The sequence below is a fragment of the Mycetomoellerius zeteki genome, unplaced genomic scaffold (genome assembly GCF_001594055.1).
Source record: "Mycetomoellerius zeteki isolate Tzet28-1 unplaced genomic scaffold, Tzet1.0 scaffold457, whole genome shotgun sequence".
NCBI lineage: Eukaryota > Metazoa > Arthropoda > Insecta > Hymenoptera > Formicidae > Mycetomoellerius > Mycetomoellerius zeteki.
In genome coordinates, this window is record NW_017257454.1 from 257,346 (window position 1) to 275,245 (window position 17,900).

General features: G+C 32.3%; 1 protein-coding gene across 1 annotated transcript in view; it reads right to left on the minus strand.

The window, feature by feature from the left end:
- LOC108726941 (neural cell adhesion molecule 1) overlaps positions 1-14,331 on the minus strand; it is a 173,081-nt gene extending 158,750 nt beyond the window's left edge. Inside the window, exon 1 of the mRNA XM_018454780.1 lies at positions 14,195-14,331. The gene's annotated coding sequence lies outside the window, so the exon portion shown is untranslated. The remainder of the gene's footprint in view (positions 1-14,194) is intronic.
- Between the last annotated feature and the right edge of the window lie 3,569 nt (positions 14,332-17,900).

Below are 17,900 nucleotides of genomic sequence, written 5' to 3' on the forward strand. Positions count from 1 at the left end.
GAATTCATCGCCGTCCAATTTTGTCACGCGACCTCGCAGAACGTCACGCGCAAAAAGTCGCGGATATGCACAAAGTTTATATGCGTGTGCATCGCGTATACGATAAATTTCCGCTTCCGATCCACTTTCCATCCGCCGATACGCGACTGCGAGACTTTTTCCGGTGTACATTGATCATCAAAACGAAGGTAATTTTGATATTCTAATTTTATTTTTTATATTGTGTTTTCTGTTTTTATTAAAATACGTTCTTTCTCTTATTGTTTATTTATATGAAATAAATATTGTGTAAGTTTGAAAAAATTATTTATTTCCAATTTTCTGAATATTTATATACAGGGTGGGATATTTTAATCGCCCCAGCCGAATATCTCAGAAACTAAAAGAGATACAAGAAAAAGTTTTATATGAAAGTTATAGGTTTAGGGTAAAGGGAAAGTGATCCTGAACAACATTCAAAAGGTTTTAGAATCCGTCGGTCGGATACCTTGGGTAATGCTAATGCCAGCGGTACTGTAACATGCAAATCTTATAACTCCAAAAGTGCTTCATGAAAAAATATTTTATTATAGCGTTTTGGAAAGCTCTCGAGGTATACTACAAGAATATGCAATAAAAAATTGGGGGTTCCATTTAAAAAATTCATGTTGACCCTGACCTGACCTTGGTAGTCCCCCTATCCAAAATCCGTTATTTCCACCTTCTTTCCCCTAAGAAAACCTACAACTTTCATATAAAATTTTTTCTTGTATCTCTTTTAGTTTCTGAGATATTTGCCTGGGGCGATTAAAATGCCCTACCCTGTATATTGTATATTACACATAATATTATTATTTTTCATTTGAAATTAATTTAAAAAATTATTACATTAAACACTACACATATTATTTTTACACATATTATTTTAGACACTATATATTGAAATCCATAAATTGTACATTTAATTTGTATAAGAGTTGTAGTAATGTATATAGCAAAAAATTTTTAATATTTGCTTTTTTAATTTTTCTGATATTTTGCGTTCACTCACTAAATAAAAATTGGAAATTATATCAGTGAATATATAAATATTTTCGTTCGAATTTTTAATTTTAATGTATATAAATCTTTAATGTTTGCTATGACACTCGATATATTCTAAGCGAGCGAACGACGAAACGAACAACGAAAATAAAAGGGCAACAAAAAGTCATTTACTTTCAATTTTCACGTTCTGAATATTTATATATTACACAGAATATTATTTTCCTTGAATTAATTTAAAATTATAACGTTAAACTCTACACATATTACGTTTACATATTACGATCGACACTATCAATTAAAACTCACAAACTTTTTATTTAATTTGTAAAAATTACAGTGATATATATAGCAAAAATTTTTAATATTTGTAAGTTTGTTTCCTTTAATTTTTTTGATATTCTCTGCATCCATTCTCACTAAATGAAAATTGGAAACGTGAATACATAAATATTTCCATTTGAATTTTCAATTTTAATGTATGTGAATTCTTGATATTTGCTGCGATATTCGATACATTCTAAGCGGACGAACGACGAGAAGAATAAAAGGGCAACTTCCATACGGTCGAAAAGAATATCTTTTTCCCCTTTGTTGTTGCTTCGCGCGACAGTTGGAAAGTTGTAAACGGAAGATCTTCCAAACCAAGTTTCTTCTAGAGAAGAGAATGTGACGCGCCTCACGTGCAACGAATACGAAATAAGTGTTTATTCAAAAAGGAAGAATAAATGAACGCGTCCGTATCTACAAAAGCACAGAAATGGTAAAACATAAAACCATTTGTAGCGAATTCGAATGCCAAATAATAAATTAACAGTGTTATACATAATAATGTAGTACTATAGTTAATAATAACTATAGTTAATAATAACAATATATCCGGTTATATATTTAATTTATAAGTAACTTGATATTATACTAAACTTGTCAGCTCTTTAACGCTGATAGTTGTTATTAGACGAAAAATACAAAATTGTATTAATTTTCAAAATATTGATAATTACAAAATGTAATTAACATATGTACTTCTTTTAAATAGGTATATATGTTATTATATGTTTGCAATTATTTCAAGTATCCAAATAATCAGGAACAGAATGTTATATTACGCAAAGTTGATTTAACATCCGAAATTCAACTTACACACAAGCAGAACCGCCACCTCATCACCCTTACTGTGAAATACAAGACATTGGGATACTCTGGAGTTGTGGCAAACAATTTGTCCGTGAAACCTCAACTTGACTTAAGTTACAGTCTAGAATTTGACCAACCAATGTAGGAAATCGATAATTACGAGAAAGTGGAAATGGAGATTGTAGAAGTATGAAAAGAAAAAAAAATGAACTTGAATCATCTAATATTTTGGCCTTGTAACAATTTATAAAGATAAAACTACTATTTTTTTTTAATTTAATTATTTTTATTGTTACTTTTTTAGTATTTACTAAGATTCAAATAAATAAATCTTTATATTATGTTATGTATATGAATTATTTGCTATATACAATTTACAGTAAATTTTAGTTTACTATGTATATAAATAAAAGACAAATTTTATACACGCATTATTTTAAAAATAAAATAAATAAGCACTTATCTTTTACCATAATTCGACACAAAATATTATAATATATATAAATTTGATGTACTATATTTGATAATAATGAATTAATAACAGCTTGATGGCAGATAAAGCATATCATTAAATTATTTTCCAGAAATCAATCCGACAATACTAATTTATTAAAGATATTTAGGATTTTCATATTAATACATGGAAAATAATTTAATTAATTATGCAATCTCTCTATCTCTCCGCTTAAGTTATTATCAGATGAATGTATTGTATGAAGCTATTATTATTTCTTTGATGTTCCAAGTTAGAAAAATGGTTCTGTTTTACATTTACATGATTTAGCTTAATTATATTGTAATTACGTTATAATGTGTTTAATTATGTTTTAGCATAATAAAATTAACGTGATGTGAGATCAAAAGTTGAAAAGCGAGATTGCTTATTATTTAATAAGTACGGAAATATTTATGATTTCATTTTCGTACACTATTTACTGAGCCGTAAATTTCTAAAGAAATAAGACTATGATTTCGTTTTGTTCACCAGGCTTCTTTGATTTATTTGTTGTCCTCTGTCATTTAACATTACACGTTATTCTCGTGTCTTGTTTGCTCAGTCAGCGTCCACTGATGGCCAAAGGGTACAAATTTTCCGAAGAACAATTTTCGAGGACGTGAGAGAAATCGAGTCACGCCAGTGGCGAGACTTCGCACCACAAACTTAGCTCAGTTATGAGTTTGCGACTGTCCTCAGACATCACCAATGCGCTAACTCGACACGTACTCACGTCTACGATGCGGTAAAAATGAATTTTGTTGGAAACTGGCCAACAGAAAGAATGGATGGGCCAAAGAAAGCCTGCTACGATCCTCTGTGACCTGTTACAAACTGTCGCCGAAGCACGTTACAGCTACGCGAAACTAGACGATTCATCGAGAAAATACCGAGAAGTTATTTTGAGAAACGCAAAATACTTCTAATAATAGATTTTAATTCTTGCGAAGTGTGTATATACAAACATCTTTGGTAATTAGAATACAAAATCAAGCAAAGAAGACGAAAATTTGTCATTGAAGAACTCGTCAATTATGAAAGATCAACTTTCGGCGATGTGTAGACAGAGCTTAACAACTAATTCGATTTTTATAACAAACTCTGTGCGCGCCTCCACAAAATCAAGCTGAGGAGCAAACTTTACCTCTGCTCTCCGAGAAACGTCTCCGTCTTGCGGTTGAGTGACATGGAAATGAAAGGAGTTTCACCCTTCAACAAACCGAAGTGTAGTTGTTTGATTTGCGGCTTTCCGACAGTACAATACGAATAAAATCCGCAACATTATTTTAATTTTCACGCTTTCATGCCTGACTGAAATACATAAATCTTGTTTTCTCAAATAAATTTATCTTGGTTAAGTTGCTACCTCTGAAAATCCACCAAAAAATCCCGATTTTAATAACAATCTTGTAGTGAAATGTTGCAAAATAGTGAAAATCTGAAAGAAAACGCATTTCAGTTATACTAATAATTTAGAAAGTTCAAAAACATGAATGATTAAGATCAAATATATTTCAAATTAATATATATATTTAGTTAAGATAATTTAAATAATATATTTGAAATTATATTAGTTCAAATAAACTCTTTCTCTTTTTTCTTCTTTTTTTCCACGAAATCGCTAAAATTAATCATAAGAACAGAGTTGCCGCAAACAGTGCAGCGGCTCTGTTCTTATGATTAGTGTGTAAATTGTGCAGAGTACGATAGCGCATTAAGGAGTTTAACAAATTAAATTTAAAAAATTCTCTATTTCTGTAATACCAATTGTACACTGAGTAAAAAATTTGTTCAACTAACTAAACACATTTAGTTGTTTGCAGATTTGGTTAATTCAACAAATTTTATTTAATCGAATTGAACAGCTTGTTAAGCAGACTAAGGTTAAATTCAATTAAATAAAATTTGTTGAATTAACCAAATCTGCAAACAACTAAATGTGTTCGGTTAGTTGAACAAATTTTTTTTTTCAATGTACGTGTTCGCTTTTGTCGAATTTAATTTTTTCCGAAACGTGTACATTAATTTAGAGAAACCGTATCACAAAATCTAAAACCAGGATTGGATAGTTGTTGGTTAGTGATTGGATTGGATAGTTGTTTGTTTTCTGATGCTACTAAAATCTTTCGGTATATACAACGCCATATCAAGCCATTTGATCACTAGGATACCGATCATGTAACATTTTGCCTAGGGCGAAAATATGAAAAGTGAAAAATTGCTCCAATAAATACAATAGTAAAAATTTTCACTTTTCCGCTCTAAAAAAAGTTACATTATCTTAGAATAAAAATGAAAAATAATGCCTTTTCTAAAGATATTAAAAAAATTATTTAAAAAATAGTTTATCTAATAAATTGGTAAATAAAAATAATGAAGGTTCATTAAATGTACATATACCATCATATGCCATCAGATTCGAATACTTTACAATGACAGATATATTGTGTTTTACAACAGATATATTTCTTTACCATATATAATCTCTTATTCCGTGCATAAAAAGCATTGTGAAAGAAATTCAATATATCTGTAATAAAATATAGGAAATAGATGAGTAACGTGGTATTACAAGAAAGAATTAAAGAATTCCGTAGAAATAGGAAATAAAGCAACCTCTTTGAATCCGTAGAACAATTTCTCGAGATAAGGAGTTACGTACCAATAAGAAAGTATTTTCTTAATTATCGCTCTTCTGGATAGTATTAAAGAAAAGAAATAGGAGAGTATTGGAAAAGGGATTTCTTGCAAAGAGACTCTTGACTGATGCGCGTTTCGAGATAGATAACAATCTGCTGCAAAACAATATAAAAAACATTTACTTATATAACTCATTTTGCAAATAAATGCTTTGATGTGATGGGAAAAAACATCTTAACGGCATACATTTTACTTTGTACCTATACATGACAATTCTCTTGGATTACATATGCACATTTGTAATTGCGAAAATTGTTTTCTTACTTCTTTCCAATTCTCCAAAAAGAAATTAAGAGAATAACAATAAATTCTTTTCTTTTAAACTCGCCTGAAATTGAAATTGATTAAAAAATTTAATTGAAAATATTAATATATTTTAAATTAAATTTTTTAATTAATTTGCGAGATGACATCCTTCATTATTTATATTTCTCGTAATGAGATTATAAAAAACATGTATAAAAATATATCGTATAAAAATATATCGTATTTAAAAATTATTTTATATTTTATATTTTAAATTTATTAAACTTCCAAATAATTATTTTTAATTTCGCAGCAGTAATAATTATTTAATAAATTAATGGAATCCCCTTATAGAAGCAAATGTGAAGCGGCTATAAATTTTTGTCAAAGAACTCCCACCATTTTAATATGCAATGTTTATCGATACTCAATCTCGTATAATTTTAATCCTCCATGCCTCAAAGTTTATTACTGCGTAATAAATAAAACCTTGGGAAAACGTCACGTCCGGAAATATGAAGTATATCTCACGTTACTTTTCTTCCCTTTTCGAATTTACTTTATGTTAGTTTGGTAGCATGTGACATTTACCTAGCACATACACATTTACCTATAGCACATCGTGATGGAATAGCCCAGTTACCTTCGTACTCGAAGGTTAAAGATCACGAAAACGAGAAGTAGCGAGAAAGTCTACGTCTGCTAGTTTATAGGCGTTCACCCTCATCTTCTTTCCATCTCTCGTCCAATTCATCCTCTTCTGCTCAGTGTGCTCGGACTCATAGAAAATCCCCCTAGCAAACACGGGACTGCCTTTCGCACCGAAGAGACTTTTAAATTCGTCGTCATGAAGGAAAGAACAAGGTGAAGGGCAAGTTACGAAGGAAGAAATTTGGATCGTGAAAAGATTCGACGCACGACGATCGTCACGCGCGAACGAGATCGCCTAATTATATTTCGCACTTTACGCGTTTCGTTCTCCGACACCATCATTAAAATTGATTGCAAATAACACCGAAGAGCTTTTCCGCTTGCTCGTTAGCAGAACATTACCGTATTACTTTTTTTTCTGTTTGCTTCGAATGTAGAGTAGATTGCTCTATGTTGCTGTGGAACTGATCGGACTTATCGGCTGAACTGAAAAGGAAGGAAGATTTTATTGTAGGCATAATTGCGCGAAGGAAAATTAAACAGACTCTTAAAGCTGTTTGTGACTTTTCTAACAAGTGCTAAACGACAAAAATATCAGGTATAAATTCCGCTTTTCTGAATTCTTTCTCCTCAATTTTTCCGACACGTAAACCGATCCCGAGTTCAAGCAGAATAAAGAGGAAATTAGAATCGTGAAATGAGAATTCCGTTTCAAGCTGTAGCAACGGGTGCAGGAGTATTCTTACTAATTACGCAAGCTCCCAAGAGTGTCTCGGCTCGTTTCACCATTTTGTTTAGTTCACAAGCCGACCTCTCCTTTACCTTCTCTTTCACCTGCACATTTTCTCGCCCGTTAACCCCACTTACCTCTCTAGAATGAAACTATTTGAAACTAGCTAGCAAAATATTCGAAATTGGTCAATAGCGAATCCTCTTGCTTGCCACATCGAACATTCTTAAAAATAAAAAGAGAATTGGAGGAAAAATAAGGTATAAATTATTTCAGTTGATAATTTCAGGAATTCAACTAGCTATGCAATTAATTATTAATAAGCTAATATTATCATTTTGTTTCCATTTGAACTAATATTGTTAGTTGTTGTTAAGTTTATAACTGTACGTTCCAAATAATACAGCGCTATCAAAAACAGTTGTTTAATTACGTAAATTATCTCGAAACAAATGCATTCAGCGAATATCGAAAATGATACTTTCATCTTAATTATTCCTATATTATAATAACAATTATAATAAAACGTATATTTTCTCTTAATGGACAGAGACTATATATTTAGTTGATTTTATTCATAACGAATATATATTATTATAGAAGTATAAATTTTTAAAATATCAAATACGCGCAACTTACTAATAGAGGAATTAAAATTATTAGGTATTCTAGTCGATCTGTAAGTAGTTCAATGCGAGTTACATTTGAATTTGCATTGAACGTTACAGCGGAATTTTTAATCGACTGGCATGTCCTCGCCATCCATTCCAGCCATAAGAGTATCTATATTCATCTTCGTCAATGTCGTTGCACACATGAGATGCACGCCGCGCATGCATTGCAAACGTATGAATTTATGAATATTCGTCAATTCCAGATACGCGAGGGTGACCGTCGTTCCAATGAAATTTATTCCGCTCGTCAAACTATTGCGACATACTGGAGAATTTGTTATCACGCACCGCGACATGAATTCTTAACAAATTTTATGAAGTCGGGTACTCGTGAAAAATTCGACATAAAAACGAAACATATTGACGAATGTAATCTTATTAAAGTACAATTACTTCTCGCAGTAATTTTAAAGTCAATCGTTTGAAAATGAAATGTAACATAATATTTTTTTTTAATGTAAAACCATCATTAAGTTCTCGAGGTGATTGATAAAAAAAAACTAAAACCATAGAAAGTTTGATAAGTGAAAAACGTTTTATAAAGTTATATATATATATAAATATAATTATTCTTTTTTAAAAATACATAAAACATCATTTTAGTTCTTGACATGATTGATCAAAAAACTAAAACCAAAGAAAGTTTTATAATAAAATATTTTAAAATAAAAAATATATTTTTTTTAAATATATAATATAACAACATTATTTTAGTTCTTGAGGCGATTGATGAAAAAAACTAGAACCAAAGAAAGTTTTATAAGCAAAAACGTTTTAAAATAATAAAACGTCATTTAAAAAAAAATATGTTAAACATCAGCTCTCGAGATGATTGATCAAACAAAATTAAAATAGAAGAAAGTTTTATAAGCGGAATAACAGACAAAATAGTTAACGTTAAGCGACTACTTTGTCGTGATGCGTTAATTCCGTTAAAATGAGAAAACTTTAAGTGGTTTTGTTAGACTGATATATCTCCATCCTCCTCGAGAAAGACAATCGGGAACCTCGTTTCCATTGTACGCATTTGCACACTGAATTTCACCCTTTTCTCACCATATAAATAATGTACAATTGTTCCCGCACTTTATACACACACACACACACACACACACGCGTGCACATATATATATATATATACATGCAAAAACCCTGCTTAAGGAACTACACATAAATTAATTATAACAAAAATAGAAAATACATTATCCAAGCGACATTATACGGCAGTCTTGTATCATGATTAAAAATAAATTTTAATTAATGTCCAAGTTTTCCAGAGAGGACAACGGTATTCCAGGAAAATTACGGGCAAATAATTTTATGAGGGTCGCCAAACAAATGAATGATTTTAATCACAGTAGCGCAATAATGTAATCGTGTTCTGATCGCGCCAGTTCGTTATGCATCCTAAATAAGCTCCTGGATAGGTAATATCCATTTTCGACGCTAGCATTTGTACGAGCGCACTCGCATTCGCATTAATTCAGCGTTGTTATATACATATGTCATCCTTGAAATTCAAACAAGCCTGAATTCACATAACATTACGACTTGCTTACCAACATCAAACAAGAAGACCTATGTTGCAATAAACAGCTATGAAACATTTGTTTCAATTCCGAAAGCAGACTCCTGTGTAATAATTTTTCAGAATCATGGAATTTAAAACTAGAAATATACTCGGACAAATAAAGATACATATTTTTCCTCACTTTTGTATATCCGCATATATTTAATTTATTATTCTCTCTCTCACACATGAAACATCCACATGTTGAATTGTATTATCCATTTTTTATAAATATTGTACAATACGTTCTCTCTAAATTTTTTAAAAGAAATCTCACTCTAAAGGGTGAAAATTGAATCAGTCTTAATTTCAATTTTCAAAATGATAATTCACTCTATAAGTTTTAGAGATCTAGAGTTTATAGCACTAATTTCAGCACTGGTAACTGTTGCGATTCTTATTGATAATTTGATTGGTTTATGATTTACACAACTTATCCAAATCTTTTTTAATCAATATCGGATTCCATAAAGTTTTGCATTAAGTAATTTAAACATGAAAATACAGACGCGTGTTTTTGCGGAGTGCCGCAGAAAACAAGTGCGGCTTCATACTCTTTCTCGGAGATAAAGGAGATTTATTTAGGGCAGAATCCGAGAACACGTCGAGGGAATACGAGGGCGTGCTCGCTCGCCAGAAGATCGGCGATAGGTACGCTTGATGGATGGAAATTGCTTTGCATATTTTTCCTTCATCCTCGTTCTCCGCGAACGAGTCGCGCGCCACTAGTTTTACAATGTCGAGAAAGACGGAAACAGAAGACCTGAAATTTGTCGATTCTTCTCGTCTCACGAATGAGAATCTAACGTAGCGTATGAAAATTGCTGTACTCTTAATCCTATATCGCGTAGTACCACTAAATTCGAGGCAAAAGTTTTGAAGTGAGAATGACATTTCGAATTACATACAAAGGAGGTATTTTCCAGTTATATCAAGGTTGGACAGAAGCGAGATTGGGCAGAGCAAGATTGGACAGAGTCAGGATATACAAATACACAGCTATAGTACTTCTTAAAGTACCATAATGAACCACTGGAAAACATTGTTAGGATTAGATATAAGCTTACTTTGGTTGCATGATTTTTGGCAATGTTGCAATTTCAATATGAAAAAACGGCAACGTTCTGAACAGCAAGATCGTAAACACGAATATCACCGGAAGGTTATGCTCCTATGCGCATAAACTGCCTTATTTCCGTGACATTGTTATTGGATGAGTTAGCCGCGTTCTATTCCGATCTGTCTCGTATGTTTCGTTTCTACTTGCGAATTCAGATTTTATACAAATAGCACTATTTCTGCAGAATATAAATCAGTACAGGACAGATGTATAAGCTTTGCATTTCTGAAATCTTTTACTTTATTTTATCGCCATATGCATTAGAGCGAGAGAGTTCGATGAAAAATGCGATATTGGTATTGATAGTCATAAAAATAAATCAGATTATTTGCATTTCTCGTCGCCAATCGAGCCAGAATCATCCCGATATCTTCGCGAAAACAAATATTTGCAATTGAAGCACTTACGATCTATATTTTCCTTGACCCTTCTAGTACAAACCAAAAGGCAGCCCGACGAGGCTGCAATCCGCGCATATTTGCATAATTTAATGGGAGAGCTTCCATTCTTTTCACTTCGCCAGAAATGAGCAAAAATTGATATTCCGGGAAAGTTTGCGCGCAAACATACTCAAATATCGGCAAACTCGATTCCGCGAGCGCGCGGAAGCGCACAATGAGATCACGGTATGGGCATCGTGCGAGACGGGCGGACGGCAAGCGATGCGAGGACGAACGAAACGTTAATTCGAGTTACGAAAGCTCAAAGTAGTAACTTTTAAACTGTTTTCAAAGGGCGTTAGTTCTTGCTCCGCGCGCGGTAACTACGCCTTAATTGTTGCGCAGAAAGAAGCCCGAGGCTCTCGCCTCGTTGGAGTTGCAAATAGGTCCAACCGCAAATTATGAGCGCGGATTTCGGTGAGTCGTTGGTCGAATTGCCCTCAATAATAGGGAAACGCGACGACGGAATACGGACAAAGATCTCTACATCGTAAGAGAGGTGGAAGAGGAGGGGAAGGTAGAAAATGGCGCAACCAAGAAAAAGATTGGGATATAAATCGTCTCGACAAATCAGCCGGAACGGGACTAACAGAGCGGATGATGAGCGCCAATCTTCTCGTTAGAGATTCGTAATCCGGCTTAAGGTTTTTAATTTTTCCTAATTCGCCTTCCTCGGGCTAGCAACTTTTTTTTTACCTTGACCTATGCCGGATTACCTTCATTGAATGGCGAATAAAGCTGCTCTTTCAAAAATGAGACCAGCACCCCTATTCTTTGTTCAGATTTTCCAATCCATAAGCATCGTGGTGAATGACAGCGCAAAGTGACTTATTCTATGCATTTTTAATAACAATTACAAATGTAATAAAGTTAAAAAGATTTTCCTTTGAAAACATTTCCCTATATTTGTAGAATTATGTATATTTATAATACGTAAACATCCGGTCAACAATAAGTGCATTCATGTTAATCTTATAAATAAAATCTTATAAACAAAGCTTATTTATGTTAATCACCCTATATGTTGCAAATATATGTTACATAGAAGAATTTTATTTAGAGCATAAAGTAATTTTTTTATACTGTTTAAATATATCACTCCTCTTCCTCTTATGCTTCCATATATACCTACTTTTTCCAATACCGAAAGAAATTAAGTGAAAAGTCACACAACATATTTCTAATACTTTCCACAAATGAACAAGACCGTTTTATTAAAAATTCCTAATATAATATTTTCATATTTTTATTTAAATTCACTTTCTTCTATATATCATAAGCTTTTTAAATTCAAGCACGAAACTTTATGAAATATCTTTTATGATATCTAATTTAAAAAGCTCGGTGACCGACCTGCTTTCTTTCACTAAGCATTAAACGTTCCTGTAATACACACGTTCATTCCCGAAGGATTGTCCTCGAGACAGCTTTGTCCTTTCTTCGATGGGATCGGCTGAGCCGTTTAGCTTTTGACCTTTTCCATTCTCGATCAAAGTGCGAAAGAATGTTTCGTGGTATTATCGAAAATGAACTCCCCTGATAAAAATTTCATGTATTTTTTTAACAGTCACTGGATAGTTATATTAACTCTGTCTAGTAAGTAAAAGTACTGAAGATATTTCAATGGAGACGCTTTGCCTGCAATTACTATGCACAAAAGATACGCTAAATCTGAACCCATTTATTGAACAAAAACAGGACAATAAAATGGACCACGTAGTGTAGTATTTTAGCTAATAATAACACTGAGGAATAAAATTTGACTTTTTTTGTCTTTGGCATTTAGAGTGTCATTTCTCAAAGATTTTTAGCTGCTGAATTTGAATCCGTGCTCAAAAAAAATTCTATCACATCACATTTTCGAGCAAAATGGGGTAATACAAGCAAAAAATGACGATTTTTGCCATTTAGAATGGTATTGCAATTAAGGAAATCTTATTTTGCCAATTTTGTCTACACTATCTTAAAGTGCTATCTTTTATCCTCAATATGAGTTTTTTGTTTCTATACGATTTTTTATGACCAAGTTACATGGATTTAAAGTTAGGCATACATACGCTGCCTCGCGCTGTCACGCTGCGCATTCACTTGGCGCGAGACTCTACTGTATCTCTTGAGTATGTATACTATAGCTAGCAAGTGTCATATTTTGATCGGTGTTTCTTAGACTTGACATTCCGAAATTACCATAACAGTCGCTAGAAGATCATTCAGCTACAACATGTGTTTCCGAAGTGCACAACGTGGAAGCAATCCAAAACGTCACTCCAAGAAAAATTTTGCTCGATATATTATAGTATACGTTACGTGTACCATATATAATACTTCGAGTAAAATTTTCCTCGAAAAGGACATTTTGGAACGTAGTCCGAGTAAGCTTCTTCGAGTAAACTTCAGAAACGGTGATAACTTCAAACCCACGTAACTTGATCATAAAAAATCGTACAGAAATAAAACAATCTCATTTTGAAGGTAAAACATAGTACTTTAGTGTACTCAAAATTGGCAAAATAAAATTTCCTTAACCACAATATCATTATAAAAGTGGCCAAAATCGTCAATTTTTGCCTATATTATCCCAATTTTCTCAGAAATGTGACGTGATAGACAAATTCTGTGCGTGAGGACAGTATCGTTTTCAGCATCAAAAAATACTTCGGAAATAATACTTCGCAAGCCAAAGACAAAATCAATGTTCCACAGTGTAATCTATTAATATTAGACAACAATTATGCAGGTATTTAAGCAAATTGCATATTTTTATCAGAAGAATTGCTGCAGTCATTGAATAAAACTCTATCAAGTTCTTATCCACTTGTTATGCAATATTGTTACTAACGAAAACATGTTAGACAGTAACTGGATCTAAGAAAACTGCATACATTTCAATTAGGGTTGTAATATTTTTTATATTCTTAATGAAATTTGAAAAAATTCTTTGAAAACCGAATCATAAACGTACTAACAGGAAAAAAATTATAATATATTATATTTATCCCAGATAGAATACAAAATTGTAATAAAATCAAGATGATATTGAACAAAAACCATTTTAAGAAAAATTATAATGATGTGTTCGATACACTTTTGATGATGATTTTGCGATGAATTTTTGGTGTGATTAATAATTTTAAAATGATTTTAAGTGATGTTGTGATTTTATTATGATTTTGTGTTTTACCTGGGATTATTACAATTTTAGATATTATATTATATTTTCCTTTTCATTACTGTATATTGTTTCCAAATTAAATATTCTTGTTTGTTGCAAACGTAATTAATATCAAAGTTAAATTAATGATTAATAATTTACTGATAATACAATAGACGACCAATGTATACAATTGTTAACAAAATGCAGTGTCGAGGATAGTTAAAATTAGTTACATAATGACTCAGAGACTTACCTCGACGTTCAGAAAGCTGCGGATTTCCGTGACGGAAAGAGGAACGGCGTCACGTTGCGGAGTATCTCATGGAACGAGGCCAAAGCTTTCGAGAAAATTTCAAGACTAAAGCTATTCTCGTTTGTTCTCTATGTACGCTATTAGTGGCCGTTCCGACGCGAAAAGAAACTCATTACGTTCTGAAAAGCACGTATGAAAGTCATTGATTGTGAGTCAAATAAGGGAATGTTTTATTCTAAATAAATTATGCTTATATTTGAGCGTAAATTACTTATTTGCACCTTTTGAATTGTCAGTTTATAAAACGATATCTTTGTATTAGCGAGAATAGCTTATCCTGCAAGAAAATCGTATATCCGAGAGACCATAACAGTAATTTCCAATTTCCGATATTCAGGAAATTTTTATCACACATTGATTAATTTCTTTGACATTGATTAACACTTGGGTGTTAATCTTTCCTTTCCAATTGAAAGAAATAATTATTCCGTTACAAAAAAAATACATTTTTAATTTACTGTATAATTAAATTGGAAATAACTGTGTATTTTAGTCTTGTTGATTTAATATTTTTTATTGTTGATGTAAATTGTATAAAACTGCAATACTCACAGTTTTAACCTTCATTACGTATTGTTCACATTGTAATGCATTTGCTGCAATGAAATGGCATTCGCAAGATGCCACTTGATCTCAGACATCAGAAACGATTTCGTTAAAAAAGAGAGCCCTTAGTCTTCTTTAAATTCATCCTCATTCAGTAGTTAATGTGATTCGAGACGCCGAAGGGTCTCTTTCGACATTACTAACTAATCCTAGATCTCTAATCGCCGAAAGGCTACCAGGGAATTCTACGAACGAAACTCAAAGAACAAAGTGAAAATTCTCGTGTGTCGGAGAGCGCTCTGAGCGAAGTAAGAATAATGAGAAGGAAACGTGCAAAAACGACGGACCTCCGTAATTCCTCTGTAGTAATATAACGGTAGTAGATTATCCGGGCTCGAAATGCTAAACAAATTAGCATTCTCAGAGTTACCATTATAACGAGATATTGTAAAATTATTGACATGTATTTAAATTATTACATAAAATATAAAAATATAGGCGAGACATTTTAATTAATAATATTGTATATTATATATTGATAGTGTTGTAAAAAATAATTCAAAGTTAGACAATTTTATTTTATAAACGAGAATTATATTTTAAAACATAATCAATAAAAGTTTCATTTTCAGTTAATTTGAATAAATTGTCTTTTAATTTAATTTGAATTTGAATAATAATAATTATTAATCTCTTTTAATGTAACTTATTTTATTTCGTTTTAAATAGATATTAGGTAAATTATATATTTAACTAATTAAAGAAATATGTTAATTAGTTATTATTCGTTTATGCGATGAAGCTATTAAAATTCAAGAACGTCGCAAACGTTTGTCGCAAGTCTCGAAGAAATCTTGATCTTAAAAAAACTTCGTTGCACGGCAATTCATTATTACGTCGCGATTAATATCTCGTGAACAATTTATTATCACGAGACATTATCTCATTGAATTTATGTTGATTATCTCTGCTAAATTTTAGTAACATTAATTCTATCTAAAAGTGCAGTTGTGTTAACGAGAACTAAACTGGCGAATTTGACTCTCCTTTTAATTCCTTCGTTTTCGTAAAAAGTGAAAAGAAACGGCAATATTGTGATTCGTTTAAAGGGTTTAAAAAAAGGATTAAAAATAGATTCAAGTAAGGAAATTCATGAGAAAAATATTGTTGATACCATCTCCTGTGAGTTACCGTAAAGAACATGTTTTTGCATTATTCCCCCCTTATGTCATCCAATTTGCTTTGCGACATAGTTGCAACCCGACGTAAAACTGCCTCAAGGACCTGGTTTCCTTGCCTGTGTGGCGTCGTTCTTTTTTCTCTATTTTTCCCTTTACCTTCTATTTTCTCCTTCGTACAACCGGTTATATCCTCGGAAGTGAAGTGCGTTCTTCCTTGCATTTCCATCGACTCGGTTTTCCATCCTCTCTGTCCCCGTTCGCCACTTTTGTTCGCGTCGTTTATTAAATAATATCTACTTCGTCGAACGTCATGAAATACGTGTAGATTGAAAATCCGATCCGATCCACCCTGCTATCGAGGACAAGCGCTTTTGTGGAATGAAAAGCTACGTACTGGATGAGCCGTTTCAACAAGCTTTTAATCCTTGACCTCGACAACAGCAGATATTTTCAGGCGAATGGAATAATAATCTCGCTTGAAACGGATTTCACATTTATAGAATTACATCAGCGTTATATTACATTTTGATACTGGCGATATCTACAACGACAGATGTTGAAAAGAAGAAATCTCGACGCAGTAAAATAAAGTTGCCAAAATCACAAGTTCTCTTTCTCTCTCTCTCTCTCTATATGTATATATATAAAAGTTTTCAGTAGTTGGAAAAAGGGAGAAAATCGAGCAAAGAGTAGGTATTCATTTCTTTGCCATTACTGTCATGTTTCACAGAGAATAAATGTCCTCGCAACAACAAGCGTTGCTTACCGTCGTGATAAGTACATTTTTTTCCCTCGGCATAAACAGTAATGAGAAAAATCGCGTACATATTTTACTCGTAGCGCGTTACGAAATTTCGTTTCACTCTCAACTCATAAATTCTAGTTCCATTTTTCGGTGTTAGTATATTTTATGATGGCTCTGCCGCACGGTTGCTGCGTTCTACTTTTTTCTACATCGAGGTGGCATTTTAAGTGGCATTTATCGATCGTAAATCGTGATCGAACGGTCGGTTTGGACACCGTTACCTTGAGCGTTCGATACAATCGATTAACACTTTACGAGAGGGTCGTTGCGAATAACGAGATATCTAACAAGATTCACAACGATAGTACCTTTTACGCGTAGTCTCGTGATGTGTCCCTATTATTTGTTTTCGTGAATTATTCATCGCGTGCAGCTTCGCCTCAATGAGAAAGGAAATTTAAAAGCTGCCCACTCAACAAGCCGTTGAATTTGACGCTAGAACGCCTTCGAGCAAACTGCAACAAGGCATATTTGATTAACTCGTTGACGAGAAATTCAACAGCATAAAAGCAATTTGCCGGATTATTTTCCATATCCGATACTGAAACGATTCAGAATATATTCGAGAATAGAACTAAGATCACGTGCGAAGTTGGGAGTGAAAAATTATATGCAACCAAGAAATCCTTATCGCATTCAGGCGCACAAAATGGTACATGAAACTTCATTCAGAAATCCAAAAATTGGCCCACTATTATTGCAATAAAAATATTTCATATTTTTATATACAATTCACAGTACTTTTAATCTATTATTCACTTTTTCCGAACAAATGTCTCCTTTGTACTAAATCCTAGCAATCCGAAATATCTAAAATTTCGAATAAAATATAGTTGCTATTGCCATTGCGTTAATAATAAAATTGCATTAGTTAAAGTTGAATTGTTAAAATACAGTCATAAAGATACTTGTATCACTGTAACAATCAATTATATAGCAAAAAATACGCAACACAGGATACTTTTAAATAATAACATCTATTAATTCAGCTGATGGAACATTCATATATATATATATATATAAAAGAATATTAAAAAATTTAATATTATTTATCATGAAGAAAACAGGTTTTTAATCAATATTTCATATAATTAATTAATGAAAATCAAACATC